At 44.7% G+C, this 26,709-nt stretch overlaps 1 protein-coding gene and 1 gene segment (V, D, J or C); both read left to right on the forward strand.

Moving 5' to 3' along the window:
• The first annotated feature begins 2,059 nt into the window (after window positions 1-2,059).
• nmnat2 (nicotinamide nucleotide adenylyltransferase 2) overlaps window positions 2,060-26,709 on the forward strand; it is a 129,838-nt gene continuing 105,188 nt past the window's right edge. The window contains exon 1 of the mRNA XM_084008180.1: window positions 2,060-2,075. The gene's annotated coding sequence lies outside the window, so the exon portion shown is untranslated. The remainder of the gene's footprint in view (window positions 2,076-26,709) is intronic.
• Window positions 22,576-26,559, forward strand: LOC311012253 (immunoglobulin lambda constant 6-like). The segment is given in 4 exons: window positions 22,576-23,073; window positions 24,495-24,806; window positions 24,926-25,000; window positions 26,059-26,559.

Here is a 26,709-nt window from a genome sequence, read left to right on the forward strand (position 1 = left end):
GATCCATCGACTGTTTCATTCAGTTATACACATTAGATCGGGCAGTAATTGTCTGCCACGCCAACTATCGCTACTTTGCTGCAGTTAGGTTGCTCCGCTTTCTCAGGATGAGCTCGTTTTCTACATAAACACTCAGTAATATCTAATGACGCTCTCCCCGTTGCCATGGTGAATCGTAGTATCGGAGCTCCATTGATGATGGCTTTATAGAGTCGGCAGGCACGCGCGTAACTCAGAGTTTACATACTCAGAGTTGACTTTACTAATTCAAAACCGCTGTTCTGAAACTGAAAACTCAGAGTTGCCCATCTCAGAGTTGGTCAACTCAGAGTTCAGGGTTGGGTTCAGAGTTTGTTGAACCTGCTTTGTGAAACGGGCCCCAGATGAACCGGCACCGGCCTTCCCCGACTTCTGTCGGAGGTGCTCCAACTCATGCTTTGCTCTATCATGCTCACACAACACCGCATTAAGCAGCGGAGGAGCATCCACCTTTTCCTCCCCAAACAATCCACGCGCAGAAAAAGCAGAGACAACAGCTGATTTAATGTTGTCCTTCACACGTTTGTCACCCTGCACCTCCACAGCATAATGCTCCTCGATGAGAGCCAGCTGATCCCTGGTGCACGAGTCCAAAAAATCCAAAGAGGGAGACGCAACAAACTCCGAAATGGTCTCCATTTCAAAGCCACAACAACAAATTCTCTCACACAATTCCCAAAACCAGGTCGAGGACTAAGCGGCTCAATGTCCTGTGCGCACCGGGGCCAGAAGATTTCCCGCTATCTACCCAACCAAAAACTTGTCTAACTCAGCCCTAGTCTTCATTCGGTTACTTGCGGTGGGTAATTACGCACTGTAAACCGTTGGCACGGGGGAGCGATCTGCGAACACTCACCCGAAACCAAGGACGTGCTCCCAAGCAATGCTTCAGCCACTTTCTCCGCAACACTACCAGGACCAGACCGACGGACCCAAAGGGGAACGCCGCTACAACCTACCAGGGAAACCCCCAACCAAACGGTGCCACAGTGCAAGAGAACAAACAAAACGAAACCAAAATCAAAGCAGCCAAATTACCAATTGCGCACTGTTTCAACACAACTTACAGGGTCAACCAGTTAACCAGGCACACCGCCCGCACTGTCATCACACTGTTCATTAACCAAACAAACGATCCAAACTCCCCGCCACGAGAGACAAAAGATGGCAGTCACAGGAGCTGCACGCGCCACAGGCGCTCCAACCCGGCCTTACCCACACCCACGAACACACCTCCCTACGGGCCAACACGAGGAAATCACTCTAAACGCCACGCCGCGTGCCAACCGGCAAAACTATCCCTAACTGCCGACCCAACCAAATTATTGTGCGCAAAACTCCAAACCAAACTCAAACAAAAACGGACGAGCCCCCATTTTGTCACAGCCTGGCTCAAAAAGCAGTGACAAAAGCAACAACGAAACGCAAGAGTGCCAATAAATGAAATAATATATTAACACAAGAGTTTGAATTCAAAAGACAGCAAACCAAAATGTGCATCAGCAGGCGAAGCGAAGCGAGAGAGCACTGAGCTGGGCCGGGGTTTTAAAGCCTCCTCCAGGACTGAGCCCAGGTGCACCCAATCAGCCTCATTACGTCACCAGCACCTCCTGCAGGGATGACAGGTTAAGGCCAGCAGGGCCGTGACACTCTCTGCGCTCTCTATCACGCACTGCTTGTCTTTCAGCCTCTAGCAGTGATTTCTCTCTTTCCCACGCGACCTCTTTTTCGCGAAGCTCTAAACGCTTCCATTCTAAGGCAGTTTTAGTAGGTGTAAAGTCCGGTTTACCAGTAGATGGCCGAGCAGGAGTTTCAGGACTTTCTTTTACCAATACCCCCATGTCACGTAGATCAGCCACTAGCTTTTCCAGGAGATCAGCTTTGACCGGCGAACCACGAACTTCAATTTTAAAGTGGCCAGCAACGCGCACAAGATCATCTCTAGTAATGGACGACAAGGCCTCCAAAGAAGGAGCCTGCACAAAAGCTTCAAGGTCAAACATAATGCGTTGCACAACAACAACAACAACAAAAAAGTTAAAGAAATACTTAACGCGCAAGTGGCAAAAAAAAATATCACTGTAACGCTAATCGACCAACTATCGACGACCGGACAAGCCCCCATTATTATGTTACGTGTCCACAAAAAGAATAATGGTACAACATAACATAATAAGAGCCAAGACAGAGGGTGACGGTTTAGGGATTTATTACCGTTTTCCAGAAACAAAACAAAAAAAAGATGAACAAGGTGGTGATTTATGTAGTTGTAGGGGGTGTATGCTGTGTAAAACAAAACAGAAAATAAACCTAAGACAACCTAACTCAAAAGAAAAGCAGCCTGGCTCCCGACCCTGAACAGAAAACACAATGGAGTTAGGTGAGTCTTCTGGGAAACTATCTTCCCTACACTCCCTGAACCTAACATAAAACCGTGCCAAAAAGACCCGTCACCGATCACCACCCGCTCAGCAATGACAAAAATTAACTAAGGAGGGTTGACAGTGGGCAGCCCGCAAGGACTACGCACTAAGAAGTTTAGCTAAAGTTTCAAAAGAAAGCTAGGTCCAAACAAAGGACAATGGCGGCGCGTGGAGCCAACACAGCGCCATTGCGCCAAGCAACGACCATAACCGGCAGAGACAGCAGCCCGCACTCACAGAGAGACGGTACCCCGAGAGCCGTAAAAAAAGGACCCGCCAGCCCCGGAGACGGCCGTCTTTTATAGACTCCGCCCCGCCGCGTAATTAGCCCCATCTCGGGCTGCCTGGGCTGGAGACAGACGCGGGTGACAGAAGATCGACGCATACAATATTCCCTCATAATACAGCGGTTAAGGACTCCAGCAGTATCTGCATAACACTCTCACAAAGTTGTTCAAGGTTCAAAAATTCACTATCTATTCACTCTCAATTCACTATCTCTCAAAAGGTCTCTCTCTCTCCAAACTCCAATAACTCCACGCTGAGCTCTGTTCGCTGCTCGTATTTATACACTCAGGTATCACGTGATGTCACCAGTCATCAAAGACATCAAAGACATCAAAGCACATTGTACATTCCAAAATGAAAAAAAAGTAAAGAACTTTCAGGTTGCCATAGTAACCACTGCTTTTAAAAATGTTTACATTGGTTTTTCATTGACTTCAGCACCACAAAAGTTCGCCATACTTTAACTTCCAAACGTGATTAAACGTTTAAAACGTTCACAAGACTGTGGATTTTATTGAGTCAAACATTCATGTCGATGGTCCGTACGGTTTTCCCGATATAGCAGTTTGAGTTTGGTGAAGTTTCAGATGTTATAATGGGTGTGAATATAACGGAATCTTCAGCTTGTGTCGATATAATATAATATTTCCAACTCGCTCCCAATGCCAAAATTGTGTCAGTCAGTTTTGGGTGAAAACGTAGCTAAACTTGTGCCGGTCGCAGACATGTAACTATGGAATCCAACACACATACACATTTCAGTCATAGATGTCTAACCCAAAGGAGATTTAGTAATTCTACCAGAATTGTATTTGTTTTATGTTAATATTTCACGCATTTTTTTAATATATACTGTATATACAGTGTGTATATATCTTCCAGTCTCATATTAAGCACATTTATAATGTAACTGTACACTGCTCCAATATTTGATGGATGTGGCGGGCTTTGGGTCAGGATGCAAAAAGAGTTGACATGCAGAATGTTGGAGGTTACGGAGCAGGGAGGATGGGGAGGAGGAGACGTCAGCTCTGTACGGCCGGGTCCGGTGGCAGCTTCCCCTCCTTTGGGTGCAGACACCTCTTCACCCCGCCCTCGGCCCGCTTCCTCTGCACGGTGGTGTCGTGGCGCTGGTGCCTCCGCTCTGCAGAGCGCTGCTGGACATCACAGAAGGAACTGTGATGTCACCGCCACACTTAAAGGCTCTGTTCATGCAAAACAACCGGAGGACTAATGCTGCCTTCACGTGCCATCGAAGTGATGGTAAATACGAGATGCAGACTCAGGAATTGCACCTGTATGCCCCCACGGATTAACTTTAAAAACATGTAGTTCATATTTAAAACATACGATGGCGTATTAGGGCCACTGTAGGAGAAAAACAAACAAACGGGGGAGGGGGCAATATTCAGAGACTTTATAAATGTATAATCAATATGAACAAGTTGCTTGGTTTCCACTAACACCGGATGTTTGCTGTTGCTATGACAACAAGTGAAAGCTACCGCTAGCATCTTAGCCCAACCGCCCGATCATTCAACACCCATAAGATGACAATTTGGCCTCATATAAATAAAACCAACAATAGCCATCACCCTTAAGACCTTAACGAGGCGTTGTCAAGCGTTGCAATGTATTCAAGTGTGCTGTTCAGTTTACTATGTCCTATTCTTAATCTGCTCATTATTACCTGTTCTGTTCTATTATCTCCAGAACATCCCATCTCTCCTACTACTCCTTGTCATTTATATAAATGTCTCCCTTTTTCCCTGATTCCATTGATTGATTATTTCCTTCCATATTAAACTTTTCCCTTCTAATTTTGATCATTTTACTTTCACTTCCACCTCCTCTTTCTTTACTGCCGTGTCAGTGACGGAGAGTCAATATTCACTCCTTACATGCAAAGGGTCTTTTCAAAATAAAGTTCCGTCTTTACAGGAAGTTAGTTTCCACATAGTTGGGTTTAGGAAGCTGCTTGCTTGGTTGACATTAACCTGACTGACTAACGACTCATTCACTTAAAGATACAGCAGACTCCTGGACAACGTAGGGGGGCTTTCAGTCCTTGCTAGGGGTGTGAATCTTTGGCTTCACAGCGATTCGATTAATGATACAGTAGCTGGCGATTCGATTCAAGGACGATTTTTCTTTTTTGTAACGATTCGATTCAGTAACTTGTAACCAAAATTCTATATCCATGAAATAAACATGCAATAATGCGAGTGAGACTATCTATTCTATTCTGAAAGGTGAAAAAATAACATATTTATTCTATAAAAAAGTAAACCTGCATAATATTTTATGCTGAATACAAAAATGTAATTAAAATATGCTCGGTTATTTTTTAACATTTTCAGTAGACTACATGCTGGCAGGGGAGAGTGTCTTAAATGTATTAAAACATTAATCATAAGTAAGAATCACGATTAATCCGATTAAATGCATTTATATCAATTATTGGTGAAGCCAAACCATTCATTCTATTTATTTATTGTAGCAGATCGATTACAGTTTTTCTCAATTGCTAAAACACTAAACCCTATTGTCTGAACCAAATGCTCCGTTGCCTGAACCCACTGATTGAATCAGTCACTCTTTTGGCAAAACCATAAGCACTTTTCACCTGTTTAGACACAACTTGCCAACACATTTTCATTGTGATGCACCTGTGTTGCATAATGGTGAGCACAGGTGGCAAAAGTCAAACACAAGTAAAGCACAGGTGTCACTGGTTGAACACAACAACTCAAAATTGATCACACTTGTGGCTAACGATGTGAGGGAACCTATATTTAGAGAGCACTGGTTTGTGAGGCACTACAATGGATAGAAATCTGAGAGGAGGAGTTCGTGTGAGAGGTGGTCGAGGTGGTCGAGGTGGTCGAGGAGGTCGAGGAGGTCGAGGAGGTCGAGGTGGTCGAGGTGGTCGAGGTGGTCAGCGAAGACAAAGAACAGTAATATCTGATGAAATCAGAGCTCCTGTGATTGACCATGTTCTTGTCCATGGTATGAGCATGAGGGAGGCCGGACAAAGGGTACAACCAAACATCAGTAGATTCACTGTGTCCACCATAATCTGAAGATTTAGACAAGAGAACAGGTAATTACCTTTTTTGACATTATAGTATGTAAATGTTGACAGCAATTACTGTATGACTATACTATATACTGTACCACAGTATACTGTAAGTAAATATATGTTTCAGTACATCAATGTGCCAATGTACTGTAGTATTGTAATGGAGGGTTAGTCTAACAGTTTCTAGGCCTAGTATTCATGTATATTTTTGTACTAAATGCACAGGATTTCTGTTTTTTGTACTTTTATTTTTTACTATGTACAAGTGCTAAATAAACAGGTTTTTTGTTGTGCAACATGCATTTAACCTACAGTGAACAATGAAGATTTATTTCTACCGCTTCATGTCCCGAGCATTGTGTTTTCTATTGTTCTATGTAGTGTTTAGTGACTGCTCTGTAGTGGTTTTAATTTTGATTGACTCGGGGCACGATTTGACAACATAGTTCAGTTTTGAGTTGAAAGTTTGGTTTTGCAAGAAGAGTCTGAGGTTTTGTGTTCACAGTTTAGAGAAAAGGAGACCAGCTTTCGAGAAATGTGTCTTAGCAATCGAGAAAAACTGTAAGTAGAATCAATAGGACTGACAATCGATTCATCGATTAATCGAATGAATCGTTACACCTCTAGTCCGTGAGGATCCCCCTTACTTAAGCCCAACGCAGCAAGTGGGATATATAAACATATAAATGTATAGTCATATAAACTATCCATCCATCCATCTCTATACACATATACAGCTCTGGAAAAAATGAAGAGGCCACTGCAAAATGATCTCGTTCTCTGGTTTTGCTATTTGTAGGTATGTGTGCAAATAAAAACATTGTTGCTTTATTCTATAAATGGCCACTGACGATGACACAGCAGCATGGCGTGTTATCAAACAAAGGATAAAACCTGTGATTTACACCACTATTGATGGCAGAACTATCGTGGAAGATGAACTGTTAGGCTTCCTTGCTGTCAAACTGATCCAAAGTGATTTACAGCCATCAGGATAATGTCATCCTGGGGCACAGTCTTCAGAGTGGATTGAAAGCTCCAAGCAGGTCCTGTTTGAGCTGTGTCCTGGCACGAGGCAGCGTTGTGTAGCTCACAAAGGACGGCAGAAAGATGCCAACAATGTTAAGAGTTGTCTGAAAATACTGAATGAGGTTGGTGAGAATGCTCCTCGCTTTATGTCCTATCACTTGGATGATTTACCACCAGGGACTTTCAAAAGCCTTGATGTCTCTCGCCTGGTTAGTAAGATTGAAGGTTTAAGTGCAGAGATAGCCTCCATGAAAAATGCTGAGTGAACAGTCGACTGCATGAGAAACTTCGTGGAATAACCACCGACATTAACCAACGCCTGAGTGTGATTGAGCAACCCAGTGCCAGCAAGGGGAATGCAGCCACAACCATGGCCAGTGAGGGGGCCCAGCACCATGGTCCAAGTCACAGGGAGCCTGCACCTAGGCCCTCGGCGTTGTCCGTCACTGAGGACACAGCTGGCGGGGGGAGTGATGTGACGATGTCCCCCGCATGGAGTCATGCACTAAAGCATGGCAAGCGCAAGCAAGGTCCTGGAAAAGGGTCTACTGCTGCAGTACAGAACAAGACTAGTATGAATCCTCCCAGAGAGAAGAAGACCTACGGCACAGTTGGAACCGGAGCAGTGGGGAACACACATGCAGTGACAACTAAGCCCCGGACTCCCCCTTGCAAGGTGTTCAGGTCCGGTGGTTGGAGAGGAGAAACAGATATTGGGCCCCACGTTGGGCGCCAAAATGTTAAAAGAATTTGTTCGTGAACGGACAAATTCACCCAAGGAGGAGATCAGAGACGGAGCAGTAATGTCGACGTCAGACTTTAATCTTGTAAGAGGAGCAGTTACAATGCAACAACGTATGAGGATGCTACAGAGGAAGTGCTCAAATCACTGTTGTGACTTGAGTCTTTTAAAGGTCCAGGAGATAATGCGTCATTAACATGAATCTTCATGTAGAACAAGACATCATGTGCACAAGGCCCCTGATAACAATTAGTACACTTTAAAATATGGCTTTAGGGCTTTTAGGTAAAACTAACAAGACCCTTAAGGCCATGACCTAAACAAAGAAGACTAAAATCATGAGGTTAGACAGAATTCTTATAACAATTCTCTAATAGTAATCAAGTATTCTGCTGAGTGTTCATTTAGTTTCATCCATGACAGTATTTAAAAACGATAAAGTTTATTCCTCCAGTCTATTTTCAGGCCTGTTAACATGTTATAAAAGCACTGAAACCAGCATCACTCTGTGTCCTAGTAGCCTGTTAGCATCACTGACGTTACTGTATCTGTAAACACCACAATACTGTTTTAGGCTTTTAGTCTCTGTGAGGTCACAAGGCCCTGTGAGGTCACAAGGCCCTGTGAGGTCACAAGGCGCTGTGAGGTCACAAGGCCCTGTGAGGTCACAAGGCCCTGTGAGGTCACAAGGCCCTGCAGTCTCATGGCCTTTTATGGCGACTGGCAGGACGTTTACCTGCTCATTAAGATCAACTGGCACACGTCTTCAACTTACAAGGAAAGTGGGATTCATCGTTTTAAGAACACAGTTGTCACGGAGACCAAATTTAAGAAAAAACCTAGGATGATATCGTGAATGAGACCCAATAATCATCTTATCTTGTAGACCGACTGGACAATCAAAGCATTTATTGGCAGAAATGGAATATAATAAGAATAAGTATGTTTTCTTTTATGTATAAACTCTTTAAAATAAACAATCACATGATGAGGGTCCAGAGTCGAGGCTCTAAGGATGGAGGGTTTTGGAAGCACAGAAGACCTTGAGGCATTGTGATGAAAACATTTGACTAAACTTAAAAATGAAACAGAAACAAAAGACAAACAGTGAAATAAAAATATTACATTTTATATATATTTATATTAAGATGTGGGCCTGAAATAAAAATGATGAAACACTAAACACAAGCAATAAAGCCAACGACATGAGAAGGCACTAACAGTAGAAAGAGGGAGAGTAGCAGTAGAGTTTGAAACAGTGTGGTGTTGCCGACACTAGAGGGCAGCAGCGTCAAGGTTTCATTCATCACAGCAGCAACACAGAACAGAGAAAAGTACTGAAATAGAAACTATGAGGTGATAACTACATGTTTAAAGTGGGAACATACCAGAACAACATAAAGATAATTCATAATATCATATATATTTTATTCATATTATCTTTTTCACAGACAAACGATGTTGTCCAGCTAATATTTTCATCCCATGAGAAAACACTTCTAGCATTGTTTCAGTTACAAATGACATATTTGTTGATATAGTTTGGTTTTGTCTCCAACCTTGGCCTGAATACAACCTGTTTCATAGACGACGAGTGTTTAGAGGCAGAAGCACAGCTGTGTGGCTTCACCATGTCATCAACAGCCTGCTTCACTAGAACTGTGGATGGTGGATGGTACCAATGATGTTCTGGGTGGTTTTAATCCCCCGCTGTAGAGTGCTCCTGCCCTGAGCCGTGCACATCCCACAGCGGTTTGTAATGTTCCCATCAGGAGGATTTCTTGGGGCCCACAGGCCAGCAGCTTTACTCACAATCACTCTCATCAGGGTCTTTCTCACATGTGCTGTGGATACTCAAAGTGGCCGGTCCTCTGGACGTGGGGCAGACCTGACAGCTGACTGTGCTGCTGCTTTTGTAGCCTCGGACATTCTGGACGGTCTGCCACATATCTTTAGTGTTTCTCTCTCTTAATGCCTCCGCTTTGCCTCCGAGGTGCCAGCGTTCGGTCTTGCTCTGGCGATGCGGTGTGCTTCATTGTCAGCTGACCGGAGGAGGCTTCTGTTTGCAACAACAGATACTGTATCTGAAGAAGAAGATTCAACACAGACAGAATTCTGTGAGATGGAAGGTCTCAGTTTGATGAATCACACAATGAAAAAGAGAAGCTATTCTACTATGAATATGATAGATATAAAACTAAAGCTTCCAGCTGTGAATTCATCATTATATGATCTTTTACAGTGGTGTCACAGTGTGGATGTTTGACTCGATGCTGTTGTTGTTTCCACACAAAAAACTGCTGCTTTAAAACCTATAAAAAATGGAGACGGGCTTATCTGTCTGCCGCAGGGGCTGATGGGAGGTGTGAGGACCTGTTGGAAACCATGTGGCCCTCATCTGATCTCACAGCTGCTCTTTGTTTGGCCTCAGCTGCATCAGAGCGTCACTTCTCCCCAGGTTCACCAGAGGAAACATCACTGAACAAAATGCTGTTCCTCTCGGCTGCTGCTCTGTGCTGTCTGTGTTCAGGTGAGTGTTTCCAGCCAATCAGGAGCCAACAAAGTCCACCTTTAATAAACAATGTCACACTCACCTTCATCCACCTGTCTGTTTCTCTAAAGCGCTGGTTGCCATGGCAGCAGAGCTGATTCAGGATGATTTAACATTGACCAGGAGAGTTGGTGGGAGCGTGTCCTTCAGCTGCCGAACTGACCAGTGTGGCGGTTCCATAGACTGGTTCCAGAAGAGAGACACAGAAACATTCAGAGGGATTCTGTTTATTCTGAGTAATTTTCAAGTTGGTAAACCTTACAATCATCCTCAGGAAGGTGATTTCTCAGCTGTGAGGACACAGAACAACTGTGAGTTGAAGATCCAGAATGTTAAACTCAGTCATTCAGCCTCCTACTACTGCTTGTGTGAGTACTCCCCACAGTGAGAAATGTTCCCTGCAGTCTGAACAAAAACCAACAGATGAAAAGATGTTACACCGTGTATGTGACAGGAAGAGAGCAGTGAACCACAGCCCAGGTTCACATATTTCACCAGGATATGAGCCACAGTCACAAACACACTGAAATGAGGGCTTATCATTTATTTCAGTTCATATTCATTCATATTTTATAAGATATTCCAGCAGGTTTATTGTTGTTCCACACAGTGAGGGCATTAAAGTGGCACCGAGGCACCATGATGAACCCAAACTAGTAGAACACAATAAACATAATCCAGATGAAGGGCTGCAGGGTGGTGGAGATGGTGTCACCACAGCCAGAGGGTCCCGGGTTCAATTCCCAGTTTGGGTTCAGGCTCCTTCTGTGTGGATTTACATGTTCTGTTACCTGTCTGTCTCTACATGTCAGCCCTGTGATAGACTGGTTACCTGTCTGTCTCTACATGTCAGCCCTGTGATAGACTGGTTACCTGTCTGTCTCTACATGTCAGCCCTGTGATAGACTGGTTACCTGTCTGTCTCTAAGCGTCAGTCCTGTGATAGACTGGTTACCTGTCTGTCTCTACATGTCAGCCCTGTGATAGACTGGTTACCTGTCTGTCTCTACATGTCTCCCTGTGATAGACTGGTTACCTGTCTGTCTCTACATGTCTCCCTGTAATAGACTGGTTACCTGTCTGTCTCTACATGTCAGTCCTGTGATAGACTGGTTACCTGTCTGTCTCTACATGTCTCCCTGTAATAGACTGGTTACCTGTCTGTCTCTACATGTCAGCCCTGTGATAGACTGGTTACCTGTCTGTCTCTACATGTCTCCCTGTGATAGACTGGTTACCTGTCTGTCTCTACATGTCTCCCTGTAATAGACTGGTTACCTGTCTGTCTCTACATGTCAGCCCTGTGATAGACTGGTTACCTGTCTGTCTCTACATGTCTCCCTGTAATAGACTGGTTACCTGTCTGTCTCTACATGTCAGTCCTGTGATAGACTGGTTACCTGTCTGTCTCTACATGTCTCCCTGTAATAGACTGGTTACCTGTCTGTCTCTACATGTCAGCCCTGTGATAGACTGGTTACCTGTCTGTGTCTACATGTCTCCCTGTAATAGACTGGTTACCTGTCTGTCTCTACATGTCTCCCTGTGACAGACTGGTTACCTGTAATAAATACAGGCATACAATACATGTGGTTTGTACAAAATAGATGAAAATAGTAAAATATAAACATGAAGATTTTCTAACAATTATGTTATAGATTGTAAACACAAGAAGAATATGAATCAGGGAGGACGTTGAGCAACAAATGTCATGAGTCTGCAGGTTTTTGATCATAAACCAACGTATTGGTCACATTCTAATGTTGAGATTAAAGTCAGAGGATCATCAAAGTTGTTCTGATTCATCCTGAGGGGAACATGAATTATGAACCACAGTTCATCATCCATCCATCCATTTTCTTCCACTTAACCGGGACAGGGTCGTGGAGGAAGAAGGCTTAGGAGGGCCTTCCAGATGCTCTTCTCCCCAACAACACTTTCCAGCTCTTCTTGGGGACCCAATGTGTTCCCAGGCTAGATGGATATACACTGCTCAAAACACGAAGGGAACACTTCAATCACACCTCACATCCTTATGAACAAATTATTCAACTTCAAAATCTTGACATCCGGTTTCAAAATCAGACGGAAAATCAAAGTAAAAATGTAAAACAAAGGCTGATCCAAGTCGTTAATTTCATCACAGCAGCTCATAATGGGACTCAGTAGTGTGTCTGGCCCCGTGTGCCTGTATGAACTCCAGACCACATCTGCTCCTGATGAGTCCTGGGGGATCTCTCTCTGCAGAAGGAACACAGATCTTAGAGGTATACTAGTCCACAATGCTTTTAACAAGGAAAAGAACAGGAATAAGGAATCACTTCCAGTACGGGACATTGGTTTTATCTGTCTCCCTGTTTTGAATGAAGACTCCAGAGTCGGTGTCGACCACAATCAGGTGCAAGGCTTGTGACAAAGTGAATTGGGGAGTACTACAAAGTGGATCAATGATCATTGGCCTCGGGTGTTCTGGTACCAAGAACACTTCTGAACCACAATATACTCCAACATGCAGTCTAAGAAATGATTCATGGGCTTCATGGATGACACTTACAATAAAGATATTTAACAGCATAAAAAACGTACTTTAAGTAAGTTAACAACTAGTTTTAAGAAGTTGGTCAAACTGAAAAAAAGAACTTGACTTATTAATATCCATTTTAAATAAATATTTCTTCGTTCACTCAACAGCGAACACTAAGCGAACACTAAGTGTAACTTTATTGAGTTTCAACTGTGAATCAAAACCAAGGACACTCCTGAACTTGAGTTGTTTTTGCGTGCCAGGTTGGAGCAATCCTCCGACATCCATGTGAGTGACAGGAGCAACGGCAATGTTTGTCCAATATCACTGATTTGGTCAGAAACGGTTTCTGCTGTGTTTCATTCACTACAGATGCTAACTGTATCTGAGGGATTCTAATGAATGAGTGCCATTTGCTAGTTGTAACTTTTCCAAATTGAACTTATTTTTTAGCTTTTTTAAACACCAAATCTAAAAACATTCATATTTAACTGTTCAAAATGTGTAGGCCTATTGGTCCATCTCAGGCAACTGTATGAGTTTTTTAGAAGTGAAGTGAAAGATGGATGCATTTTTCTCAGTCCTGTTACCAAAACTCATGTGCCATTTAAAAAGCATCACTAAAAGCATATCAACTAATTCCTTTGCTTTCCCCTCAATTTCCCTTAATTGTTAATTTTGAAGAAATGTTTGGTGACATGTTGAAATAATTGATATTTGTGACAAAAAATGACTTTATGCTGATGACTGAACTTGAAAAGTTTTGCATTGAAACAGTCGCAGCTCACCTTGTGTTGCACAAGCAGCTGACATCCCTGTATGTCAGTTCTCCGGGCTAAAGGGTCACTGATTTATCCTCATATGGATGGAACTGATGGCACATCTTTGAGCATCTCCAAAACTGTTTCCTCGTTGACAAAAACTTGATTGTTGTGTCTGTCTTTTACAACACAGCAGCTCTGTGGCGTCAGGAATATCTGTCCCTTTGCTGACCAGACTGCCAGCCCTCCTCTTCAGGGCCCCTCCCACACCGTCCGGGGGACCCTTCCCGTTCCTCGCCTCGAAGAAGATCCACGTTCCAGCAGTGAACCCTCGTCAGAACAGCTCAGTACAAAACAGGATAAAAATCCCCTCGCTGTTTATACTGAGAGAAAAGGCCGTCCCTGTAAAAGTGGATTGTGGAGACCTCTGGATATGCACTCTATAAGTAATCAAGCACTGGTGACAAGTGCTGCCAGATTGCTGGTTGACACTGCAGAAGGACATTGGGCTGGAGGATGTGTGCACATAGAGGACCCCCGTGTGCAGTGTCGCCTGCTGGTGTGATGCTCTGAAGTGAACAGCCTGTATTTCTGTGCTCTACGTGCAGAGGTCATTTTCTGAAAAACCAACATGATTTAAGCATTCATGTGCTTCCTAGCCATGTCTCAGTGCCCTGTAGTGGACAAACTGATGTTTGATGTTGTCTGTCTTTTAAACCCTTTGCAGCAGCAGGTTCAGCTGTTTAATACTGTTCAGTACTGAACAATACTCAGTCCTGTTACTCACATAAGAGTAACAGGACAAGTTTTTAGCATAGAATTAGAAAATTCACAAAAAATAGCCACAAAGCATCTCTGCTAAAAACATGTGGACACAGAGCACAATGTACAAATAATATCTAAAAAATAATTTAGGTAACAGGAATGTACACTATTAATGACACCCTCAGTCAACACTAAAATATCATTAAATATACAGAAAACTAACTGTGAGAACTTGCTTTTGGTCTTCCCATGGCCTTCAGAAGATTCAAATAAACCAACTTCCTGTTGAACACGTGACTTGAGACTTGATTTTTTTCCAGAAGTGATTATGTGTCAGGGTAACAGGACTGTGTGAAAACCTGGGGACACGAATAAAATGTATATTTTAAATGAATTATTATGGACTATTTGGGAATTTAATGCATGCAAATCAGGGATGGGGTATGTAGTCACCAAACAATGCAAGATAATTAAGATTTCTGAAGGATTATAATGATTGTATTGCATGGAACAGTGTAGAGTCACAGGCTGTGGAAGTCCTAAAATGCTATTTTTGAGTGTTCTAGGTAATTTATTTTAATGTTTGAAATGATATTTCTTAAAGTTGCAATTGGACCGATATGCAGGACACTTGTTTAATAATAAAATGTATTTTACAGTTAATTGTCATGCATATTTATACATGTAATGTCCTGTGGACGGAAATGGCACCCTTTCAATAGAATCCTTCATCTAACAGTAACTTTAAAGACGTTGTTTTCACCGAGCACTTAACTTCAGGGGGAAATCAAGCTAATTTAGCAACGGTACTAGCTAGCTAATAGTGACTTCAACACAGTTTCACTTTGGTAGCTGAATTAATTTACGTTCATTTACATCAGACATGTGAAGTGTTGACACTGTAAAGGTAAAAGGTTAAGTGTCTCCTGTAGAAGAAAAATGTGTTACCTTACTCTTTCTTATTTGTTTTGTTTTAATGTTACTTTCTCTCTGGAACATCAAATGTCCTGCTGAGCTGTATTCATTGTATGTAAGCCTTGTCATGTTGATGAAAAGACCCTCTGATCTGTCCCCCTTCCTGGACCGTCCCCGAAACACCTTCATCTCACATACTTAATCAAGGCCTTCATGAATGGCCCCTGTTGTGACACTATGTAGAAAGAACCCAGCTGTTCCGAGGGAAGTCACACCTTTATGTTGTCTCAGGACGTCTCTTCCTCTTGGGAGAGACACGTATTGAATCTATGTAAATCCACTGTTTAGACCTGCCCCTTTGGTTCTGTCTATAAAGTCATCGCTCACCCCACATATGGCAGAATGGACTGTGTGGCAACTGTGACATTGCTCTTTCTCCACTGTCAGTGATTAAACCTCATTTGAACCAGCCACAGAATTGGACCTGAAGAGTTTCTTCCACACTCCTTTTGTTCTAACTTAAGTTGGTGTCATTGAGGTCTGGTCAGCAACAGTTGCATTGCTGGTCTGTTCTGAAAGTGAACCTGGGACAAATGTATTTTACTTGGTGTTTTTCAGTTTCATGTGTGTCGTGTTGCTGTTAAAGCCTTAAAGGTATTTTTGTTTGAGGCAGGCGTCTCCGAGAAAAGGATGAGGATCTCTTCAAAGAACACTTGGTAGGTAAATCAGATGCTTAGTTCTGACACACTGGACTTTGTGTTACACTCAAATACAATACCATGTTTTCAAATGGGATGACTTAAAACATGTCTATTCTGATCTACTTCCAACAGGATGGAGAAGTGCAGGTTACAGATGAAGGACCATGATGAGGGGCCATAATGTTGATCCAGCCAGTGCAAGGATAGTGACAGAGGGAACAGAAGTCCTGGAGAACCTGGATGTTCCAAGTGCCTTCGCCATGTTAATGGTGCTGATATACGCCATCAACCTCAACTACCAAAACAACTGATGAAAACGTTTGAGGTGTTTCAAAAAATACTCCTTTAGTTAACATACTAATAGAAATAAATGTGTTCATTGATCACATCCATCATGTGTACCTGCAGTTTGTTTGAAAGACACATGTGGACGCTAGATGTTCATGCTGGATTCTCACACACTTGTTGGCACTAAGTTGCTCGTCTACTGGGTCCACGAAGCTAAAAGTACTGCACGTTTAGAGAGGTGTTGATTACACTTTATGACCCTCCAATGCTGAAAGACTTATTCATGCCTTCATTCTTCTGACTGGATTACTGCAACTCACTCCTCCATGGCATCAGCTCCAGCTCCATCAACTGACTCCAACTGGTCCAGAACGCAGCCGCAGGACTCATCCCCCGCACCAAAACCTGGGACCACATCACCCCAGTCCTAAAGAACCTCCATTGGCTTCCCCTCTCCCACTGCATCACCTACAAAATCCTGGTCCCCACTTTCAAAGCACCCCACCATCTGGCCCCCCAAACCCCCTCGGCCCCTCAGATCCACATCAGCTGGTCTCCACTCCATCCACAGATCCAACCTCTGTAGTTTTAGGGACTGAGCCTTCTCCAGGGCAGCTCCCAGACTCTGGAACTCCCTTCCCCAAACCATCCATGATTCTGAGTCCCTCACCATATTTCAGTCCCACCTTAAAACCCATCTCTTCTCCTCGGTCTACCACTAGCCCCATGCTCCTTCCCTCATTTCAGCTGATTGCTGCTCTGTTTTGGCTTTGTCTTATTTATTTATTTGGTTTATTTGTTTGTTTGTTTTCTGTAAAGCGTCTTTGTGTGTGGAAAAGCTCTCTACAAATTAAATGTATTATTATTAGTATTATTATTTTGCAGAATGTTGTGATGTTGAACTGGTATTAAGTTCTCTGAGGTGTTGGACACAACATCAGAAGCACCTCAGTATAACGCAGTACAACTTTAGAACAAGTGAAAACCACAAACCACATTTGAACAAAGCGAGGTTTTGACCGATGGTGAGGTAAATTTCATCAAAACAAACCTCTGAAGGCGCGTCTGTTCTCCACACTATGTGAGGAGATGGAGCTGAACATTCAGCTGTGGTGTTTCACAGCGAGGCTAGGTGGCTCTCAAGAGGGAAAGTGTTGTCCCGAGTCTTTGAGCTCACAGAGGAAGTTTGTGTGTTTTTGGAGGAGGAGCAGATTCATGACGTTGCAAACAAGTTTAGTGATGAACAATTTCTGATGAAACTGGCCTATCTCAGCGATATATTTAGAAAACTCAATGAATTAAATCTTCAGCTTCAAGGCAGAGACAAGCACCTTCCTCACCTGGCAGACAATATTAGCACATTCACAGGAAAGCTTGAGATGTGGGGCAGACCACTTTCTCAAGGAAATACTGGTTCCTTAGAGAATCTGAGGGTTTTGCTGAAACCAGTGATTCTGGAGCCACCACAGTGATTCCCATCTCTTCCCTTACCTGTATGACTGAGTGTCGAGTTAATCTCCCCCTTTGCCTGGCATCAGTGCCTGCCCCAACTCGCTTAAGGCCTGGAGGCCAACAGAGAACGCTTGGACAACTCAGCTTGCTTTTTACTGGTTTTATTTGTCCCGATTGGGACTCAGCAACAGTAGCAGTAGTAGCAGCGGCAGGTTGATAACCTCAAGGAAAATAAACAAAGAAACAGGCAGTCATTAAATAAGTACAAAATCAATCGCCTTATTAATACCTTAACATGAATAAATTATCGAATTAACTTAGTTTAAAGAATTAAGTAACCAAACTTGTTCACAAATAATTAAATGATCTAAATCAGTCAACAGGTTTAAACTGTATTAAATTATTAAACCAACTCGTTTTAAATCATGCTTTTACCTCAAATTAATGCGTTTTAACCACCTTTAACTCCTCTATGTCATGTCTGTGTTTTGTCATGTTCTGTTTCCTTGGTTTTGATTTCCTGTTTTACTTTGTCCTCAGTGTGGTTCCCTGTCTCGTACTTCCTGGTCCTTGTTGTTTCCGCTGTCTTGACTTCCCCACCCTCTCGTGTTGATTACCATGCCTGCCCTGATGTGTTTCACCTGTCCCTCGTCAGCTCCCTGCCTCCCTGTGTATATAGTCTGTGTGTTTCCCCTGTCTCTTGTCGGATTATTGTTGAATGTCGTTTGTCGCTATCATGCACCACGTCATGTCCCTGGAGTTGTCTTTGTACCTGCCTCCTGCCTTCCGTGTCCCTTCATGTCTTGGTTTTTCGTAAGTGTTTCTTTCATGACCGTTTTTGCCCTTGTGGTTCCCTTTGTTGTTACTTTGTTTTAGTATTAGTTTTTGGTTTTGTATTTAGTTTATCATTGAAATAAATCCCTTTTAACTGCACTTGGGTCCTCACCTCCTGTTTTTCAAGTCCACGTCTTCCCCGAAACGTGACAGAATAATCCGACCACATTAAGGACCCAGCAGCTAACCATGGACTCAGCAGCCTTTTTTTAATGTGGCTCGACACACGAGCTCCGGGAGGCTACCTACCGACTCCAGTGTCTCCAGGCCGAGCACCGGCATGCTGAGGGAGAGGAGGAGAGGCAGTCGGCCCTGGCGAGGGCCAGAGAGCTGGTTTCCGCCAGCCCGTGGCTCAGGGGCTCATTGCCTGCCTGGGTCAGGGGCTTCCACCTAACCCCTGAGCTCCAGCCATCCTCAGTCACAGCCATGCCACCAGACTATGTTGTAGCCACCGCCCAGCTTCCCGGCTCCGGCCCCGACCCGTTTTGGGGTACTCGCCTGGCCCGGGGAGGGCCAAGGAGCGTCCAGCTGGCTAACCGGCAGTTGGCTCGTCGGTCGCCGGCCTCGAGGAGGGGTGGCACGAGGAAGCGAGCCTCCCCGATTCTGCGCTCATCGGTTCTGACGGGGGTTCGTCCGTCACTAGTTCCAGCGGAGGCCCGCCCGTCCAAGCCAACGGTCCAGGCCTTAGCCACAGCCAAGCATCTAGCCCATGCCTTAGCCACAGCCAAGCATCCAGCCCAGGCCTTAGCCACAGCCAAGCATCCAGCCCAGGCCTTAGCCACAGCCAAGCATCCAGCCCAGGCCTTAGCCACAGCCAAGCATCTAGCCCAGGCCTTAGCCACAGCCAAAGCATCCAGCCCAGGCCTTAGCCACAGCCAAGCATCTAGCCCAGGCCTTAGCCACAGCCAAGCATCCAGCCCAGGCCTTAGCCACAGCCAAGCATCCAGCCCATGCCTCGGTCACTGGCCTTCAGTCGGCGGCCCGGTCGACACCTGCCAGTGGTCTTCAGTCGGCGGTCCGGTCGACACCTGCCAGTGGTCTTCAGTCGGCGGTCCGGTCGACACCTGCCAGTGGTCTTCAGTCGGCGGTCCGGTCGACACCTGCCAGTGGTCTTCAGTCGGCGGTCCGGTCGACACCTGCCAGTGGTCTTCAGTCGGCGGTCCGGTCGACACCTGCCAGTGGTCTTCAGTCGGCGGCCCGGTCGACACCTGCCATTGGTCTTCAGTCGACGGCCCGGTCGACACCTGCCAGTGGTCTTCAGTCGGCGGTCCGGTCGACACCTGCCAGTGGTCTTCAGTCGGCGATCCGGTCGACACACTCCAGTGGTCTTCAGTCGGCGGCCCGTCCGTCACCAGTCCCGGCGGAGGATCGTCCGGCACCAGCCCAGACAGGGGACCGTCCCACACCTGCTCCTCGCAGCCTATTGGGGGTTCGCCTGTGACCAGTTCCTGTTCTGACGGGGGTCCGTCCGACGCCTGCTCCACGCAGCCTTCGGGAGGTCCGCTCGTCACCCGTTCCTGTCCAGACGGGGGGCCGTCCGACGCCTGCTCCACGCAGCCTTCGGGAGGTCCGCTCGTCACCCGTTCCTGTTCCGACGGGGGGCCGTCCTACCCCTGCTCCACGCAGCCTTCGGGAGGTCCGCTCGTCACCCGTTCCTGTCCAGACGGGGGTCCGTCCGACGCCTGCTCCACGCAGCCTTCGGGAGGTCCGCTCGTCACCCGTTCCTGTCCAGACGGGGGGCCGTCCGACGCCTGCTCCACGCAGCCTTCGGGAGGTCCGCTCGTCACCCGTTCCTGTTCCGACGGGGGGCTGTCCTACGCCTGCTCCACGCAGCCTTCGGGAGGTCCGCTCGTCGCCCGTTCCTGTTCCGACGGGGGGCCGTCCTACGCCTGCTCCGCGCAGCCTCCGGGAGGTCCACTCGTCACCCGTTCCTGTTCCGACGGGGGTCCGTCCGACGCCTGCTCCACGCAGCCTTCGGGAGGTCCGTTAGTCAACTGTTCCTGTTCCGACGGGGGTCCGTCCGACACCTGCTCCACGCAGCCTTCGGGAGGTCCGCTCGTCACCCGTTCCTGCCAGACGGGGGGCCGTCCGACGCCTGCTCCACGCAGCCTTCGGGAGGTCCGCTCGTCACCCGTTCCTGTCCAGACGGGGGGCCGTCCGACGCCTGCTCCACGCAGCCTTCGGGAGGTCCGCTCGTCACCCGTTCCTGTTCCGACGGGGGGCCGTCCTACGCCTGCTCCACGCAGCCTTCGGGAGGTCTGCTCGTCACCCGTTCCTGTTCCGACGGGGGGCCGTCCTACGCCTGCTCCACGCAGCCTTCGAGAGGTCCGCTCGTCACCCGTTCCTGTTCCGACGGGGGGCCGTCCTACGCCTGCTCCACGCAGCCTTCGGGAGGTCCGCTCGTCACCCGTTCCTGTTCCGACGGGGGGCCGTCCTACGCCTGCTCCACGCAGCCTTCGGGAGGTCCGCTCGTCACCCGTTCCTGTTCCGACGGGGGGCCGTCCTACTCCTGCTCCACGCAGCCTTCGGGAGGTCCGCTCGTCACCCGTTCCTGTTCCGACGGGGGGCCGTCCTACTCCTGCTCCACGTCGCCTTTCTGAGCGGCCCCGTCGGCTAGGTCGCCCTCATGCCCGGCCTCCTGAGCGGCCCCGCCCGCTAGGTCGCCCTCATGCCCGGCCTCCTGAGCGGCCCCGCCCGCTAGGTCGCCTCCATGCCCGGCCTCCTGAGCGGTCCCGCCCGCTAGGTCGCCCTCATGCCCGGCCTCCTGAGCGGTCCCGCCCGCTAGGTCGCCCTCATGCCCGGCCTCCTGAGCGGTCCCGCCCGCTAGGTCGCCCTCATGCCCGGCCTCCTGAGCCCTGCCCCCAGACCCCCTCCACCCACCCTACGTATCCTGAACCCCTCCTCCTGGCCCCCTCCACCCGCCCTACGTATAACGAACCTTGGGGACGTCTGGGATCCGTCCCTTGAGGGGGGGGTACTGTCATGTCTGTGTTTTGTCATGTTCTGTTTCCTTGGTTTTGATTTCCTGTTTTACTTTGTCCTCAGTGTGGTTCCCTGTCTCGTACTTCCTGGTCCTTGTTGTTTCCGCTGTCTTGACTTCCCCACCCTCTCGTGTTGATTACCATGCCTGCCCTGATGTGTTTCACCTGTCCCTCGTCAGCTCCCTGCCTCCCTGTGTATATAGTCTGTGTGTTTCCCCTGTCTCTTGTCGGATTATTGTTGAATGTCGTTTGTCGCTATCATGCACCACGTCATGTCCCTGGAGTTGTCTTTGTACCTGCGTCCTGCCTTCCGTGTCCCTTCATGTCTTGGTTTTTCGTAAGTGTTTCTTTCATGACCGTTTTTGCCCTTGTGGTTTCCTTTGTTGTTACTTTGTTTTAGTATTAGTTTTTGGTTTTGTATTTAGTTTATCATTGAAATAAATCCCTTTTAACTGCACTTGGGTCCTCACCTCCTGTTTTTCAAGTCCACGTCTTCCCCGAAACGTGACACTCTAATGACTGAAAATATGTTCCAGACTCTACATTTATGTTCATGGTCTCTATTCAAATTAAATCATCATCTTCTAAATAAAATGGTCTATGTGAGTTTAATCAATGAAAGGAAATAAAAGATAAATCCTAAGGTGTGTCAGACCTCAAATCACCGGTGTCAGCATATTAATATTAAACACAAACATTTAAGCCTTGTGCATTTAAATAATAAATAAACACCACCAATTTTAATCTTTCACTTACTAACTTAAAGTTATTTTATTTGTCAATGTGATTAAATTAAAGTTTCTCACCACTGGCGTCTCTGAGGTCTCCATGCGGTGACACCACCAAACACTGTCTGTGTGACAAAGGAGTGACGCACCTGTTTCTGAGCCTACTTATTACTTCAGCCCTATTTCTCCAGCCTACCCTACCTGCATTTAGGAGTCTGGCCTGACCCTGACATCACCCCCTGGTGGGGAAGACACACATAGCTCCAAATAAATTCGAACCATTAAATAAAGTGTAATTTCTTTAAATTGCCTTCACACTGAGTGAGGGATCCATTCAATGCAGCAGCACTCACTGATTTCACCTCTGATGAAGAGGACCAGTTCATTGAGATGACATCTGCCTCCACCCTGAGGCTGAGGTTTACAGGCCAGACATGAGTGAGTTCTGGCTTGGTGTGGAGGGGAGCATTCACTCTGCTTCCCTTCACCACATCCTCTCTCTGTGAGATGGGCTTTTCTGCTGTCGCCTCACTGAAAACAAAGTACAGGTCTAAGACATGACTTGAGAGTGTCAGTATCAACCTGCAACCTCGCCTTGAAAAGATCCATCCATCCATCCATCCATCCATCCATCCATCCATCCATCGTCTACCACTTATCCTGTATTCAGGGATACGGCTTTGTTATCATTCTAGCAAAGTGAAATGTATTCCATTTTTCTGTTTTGGAAAAAGCTCACAGACTGATGGAGCAATGACCAACATTACAAAAAGTTTAAATGGAAGTTGCTTTTTCATTTGTACAACATTGACAAATATCTGCATTTTTTTCTTTTGTACGTTATTTTAATTAAGTTAAACTTTGAGACGTTTGAGAACCACTGGATTAGAGAAACATCGTGGACATGGTTTTTGTATCACTCTGTTTCACTGTGGAGGATTTGGCTCTGGAAGTAAACTGTACGTAACAGGTAAGGAGAATATTTCATGTCCCTTCAGTTGTTTTATAGAACAAGTTGAAAATGTGTTTTAATGAGTTTCTGCTGCTTCAGGCTTCTCATGTTAGTTTTTCCATCATTAGTAGAGAATTCTTGTGGCCGTGAAGCTGTTGTTCTATTAAAAGGTTCATAATTCCTGAAACAACGACTCAAGTTATTCTTTAATTCTGCAGGAGATTAAACAGATTTTTATATATAAAGTAAGTATAAAGTAAAAAGTATAAAGTATTTGATTATCTCAATAATTCAGCAGAATATAATATTAGAAATGAATTAAATTACGTTGTAGAGGATCAAAATTCAATCATTTTTAATAGTAAAATTGACCTCATGACATTCATGTTATGTGATGGTACGGTATGTTTGTGGAAGACATATTGATACATAACAGCAAACAGATACTGCAGGTGATTGTACAATAAATCTAATTCATGCATATTAATTTATGTTTTTTAATATATGATTCAGAAAAATAAATGACACACATGTATCTCGAGGCACTATTAATATAAATAGTATATGATACTCAAAAGTTACGAAAAAAATGCATTGCGTATGCATATATTAATTTTGTGTGTATGTGCGGATTGAGTTTTGTTGTTAATATATATTATATGTAATATATATTGAAATCATTTTAATTACTTAGAGATGAAGGTAAATATGTCTAATATTATTATATCTATATTAACACTATTGAACCAACAAAATGTGATAACTATGAAGGTATATAAATGTATCTTCAATATTATATTATATTATATTGTACCATATGATATATCAAAATTGTTATGAAATAAGTAAATACATTATTATTTGTATCATTTTCTTAAGCAAGATTAAAATAAATGGTGGGAAACATAATATTATCATATTAGCAACTATATTTTATGTGAAGGTGAATATGGAACTTGTAGTAATATGTAAATAAGCCCTAATATAGGAAATACAATTCAACTATATGAAGATACTTTTCATAGTTATAAAAGCTGTATAAAGATATACAAATGTATCTTCATAATTATATTATATCATATTTAATGATATTATATGTAAATCCCCCCTCATAGGTTAATAACATCTAAACATTTGTATGTAATAATATACAGCAGTCATTATTCATATTTGACATTTCATTAATTTAAAATTATTCTGACAAACGTCTAAGTATATGATGGTAATTAAATAATATGTTATACATGTTGAAATCATCACAATTACTTTGATACGAAGGTGAATATTGTTATAATATGTATATTAGTCCCTTCTGAATACACAAAGTGGTATAACTGTATAAAGGTATCTTCATAATGATATGATAGTATATGATAGTATGTTATTGTTGACTGTGTGAATGTGTGTCTGTGCTGCTTGTTGCTGCTGTCAAACTTCAGATGAGAAGGTAATGAAGCCCGTGGTGAGCGTGTACCCAGCAGCATCCAGAGCCCACCTGGAGGGGAAGAGCTCTCTGCTGTGTCTGGCCTCAGACATGTTTCCTCCTCTAGTCCGGTTCTCCTGGAAAAGACGAAAGGAGAATGGTTCTCTGGAGGAGGAGGTGCTCCCTGCTGTGGGAGAGCAGCTGGAGATCAGAGAGTCGGGACACGCCGCCTCCATCTTGCTGCTCCATCAACAAGAGATCAGCACATATAAATACCGCTGCTCCGTCCAGCACGAGGGGGGCACAGTGGAGGCCCAAGCAGAACAAGGTACTGAAGGCTTGGTGACTGTTCAGCAGTGAGTCAGCTTCATGTGGATGCACTGCTGTCCAAGATATCAGAGGAGCAGACGACTGACGTCGCTCACTGTCACTCCTTTTCCCTTCCAGAGGTTCCAGCTCCAGCTGCCTCCTGTCCTCCAGAGAGAGAGCCAGCAGACCTGCCAGCTCTGCAGCAAGCTGACTGTAAGATCAACTGCTGCCCCCTTTAATAGAATATATATTATATGTTAGAATAATAAAAAGCTGCTTGGGGTCGCTGCAGTGAGGACTTAGCCTCGATACATGGGGTGCCAACTCTACCGACTGAGCTATGCGGCGCCCCGTTATGCTGCTATTTAAATCATTGTCCTGGCTCCATCCCTACAACGCTTGGTGGGCCCTTATTGGTTGTTTTTAAGGAGGACCTTTGAACTTTCATTCAAATTGTAGCCGACCTCTGTCTTCATGCAAAGCTGGTTTTAAATAAAAGTTACTCTGATGAGAGAAGAGATGGGCATGAGGACTTAGGACACCAGTTCCAAATATCAAGCAACCACATTTATTGTTTAGCTTTTTTGCTCTTTGTTACTGTTTTAGTCGTCAGACCAAATGTTCTTCAAAAGAGGATAAACCCGATTGGCCTGACATTTCCTCCTCACATGTTTCTATCTAACAAAACATTCTGCTTCAATCCATATTTGTTGGTATTTAACCTTCAAACACTACATTTTCACTGTTGTGAGAAAGACAAAGGGAGGCAGCACCTGTATTAACGGGGAAGTCTACCCACTTGTTTAGGACAATGACATCATCAAATTAACAATAGACATTCAAAGCTTCAATCTACAACCTTAATAGAAGTAAAATATTAATGTAAAAATGTCTTATGAGGGCTGATCTGGGACAAGCTGTTACTACAGACTTGTGGACAGCTCTTACCACAGAGTCATATGTAACCATCACCTGTCATTTCATTCAGAACGGGGAGTTGAATACTCTATAATCATTAAATAAGAGTACTGGAATATGGAAGTTACTTACGTGTGTGTGTGTGTGTGTGTGTGTGTGTGTGTGTGTGTGTGTGTGTGTGTGTGTGTGTGTGTGTTTGTGTGTGTGTGTGTGTGTGTGTGTTTGTGTGTGTGTGTGTGTGTGTGTGTGTGTGTGTGTATATGCGTGTGTGTGTGTGTGTGTGTGTGTGTGTGTGTGTGTGTGTATATGCGTGTGTGTGTGTGTGTGTGTGTGTGTGTGTGTGTGTGTCTCAGTGTCCTTCCAGTCTCAGTGCAGGGTGAAGCTGCTCTGCCTGCTGTACACAGTGCTGATAGTGAAGAGTCTTGTGTACTGCTGTGGACTCAGTCTGCTGATGATCTCCAGAAAGAAGGGACGCTCCACCAACTGCTCACATGCTGACTGATCACCATCACATCTCATCAATTCATCTCATTTATCACTTTAATTATATTCACAAATATACATTATGACTTGATGAGGTTGGTTGTATGGTGTGTCTTTTTATACAGGATAGATACAGTCATCCTACAAATATAAATACATATTTAGACATTATATTTACAGTAATTCAGTGTAAAGTGTTCAGTGTAGTGTTACTTTGATAGTTAAGATGAATAGTTAGCTGACTGGTTGATGTTTTATTCTTTACAGTATTTTTCTGTGCTTGTGTTTGTTTTTAATACATGATTCAGAGTGTGGCAGATTTGTCAAATTATTTCACTGTAAGATTCTTAATAAACTGAAAATTCACAGTGTTTTATGGACATCCTTGTTTTTATGGATTTGAGTTTGGTTTCATAGCAAATAATCAGGAACAGAATCAAGTTTGTTGAGTTTGTTGGCACCAGTAATGTGACTGTGGATGTAAGTCGCTGTGAATATACTTTCATACAGCACCAAGAACA

The sequence above is a fragment of the Eutrigla gurnardus genome (assembly GCF_963514095.1).
Source record: "Eutrigla gurnardus genome assembly, chromosome: 4".
Taxonomy (NCBI): domain Eukaryota; kingdom Metazoa; phylum Chordata; class Actinopteri; order Perciformes; family Triglidae; genus Eutrigla; species Eutrigla gurnardus.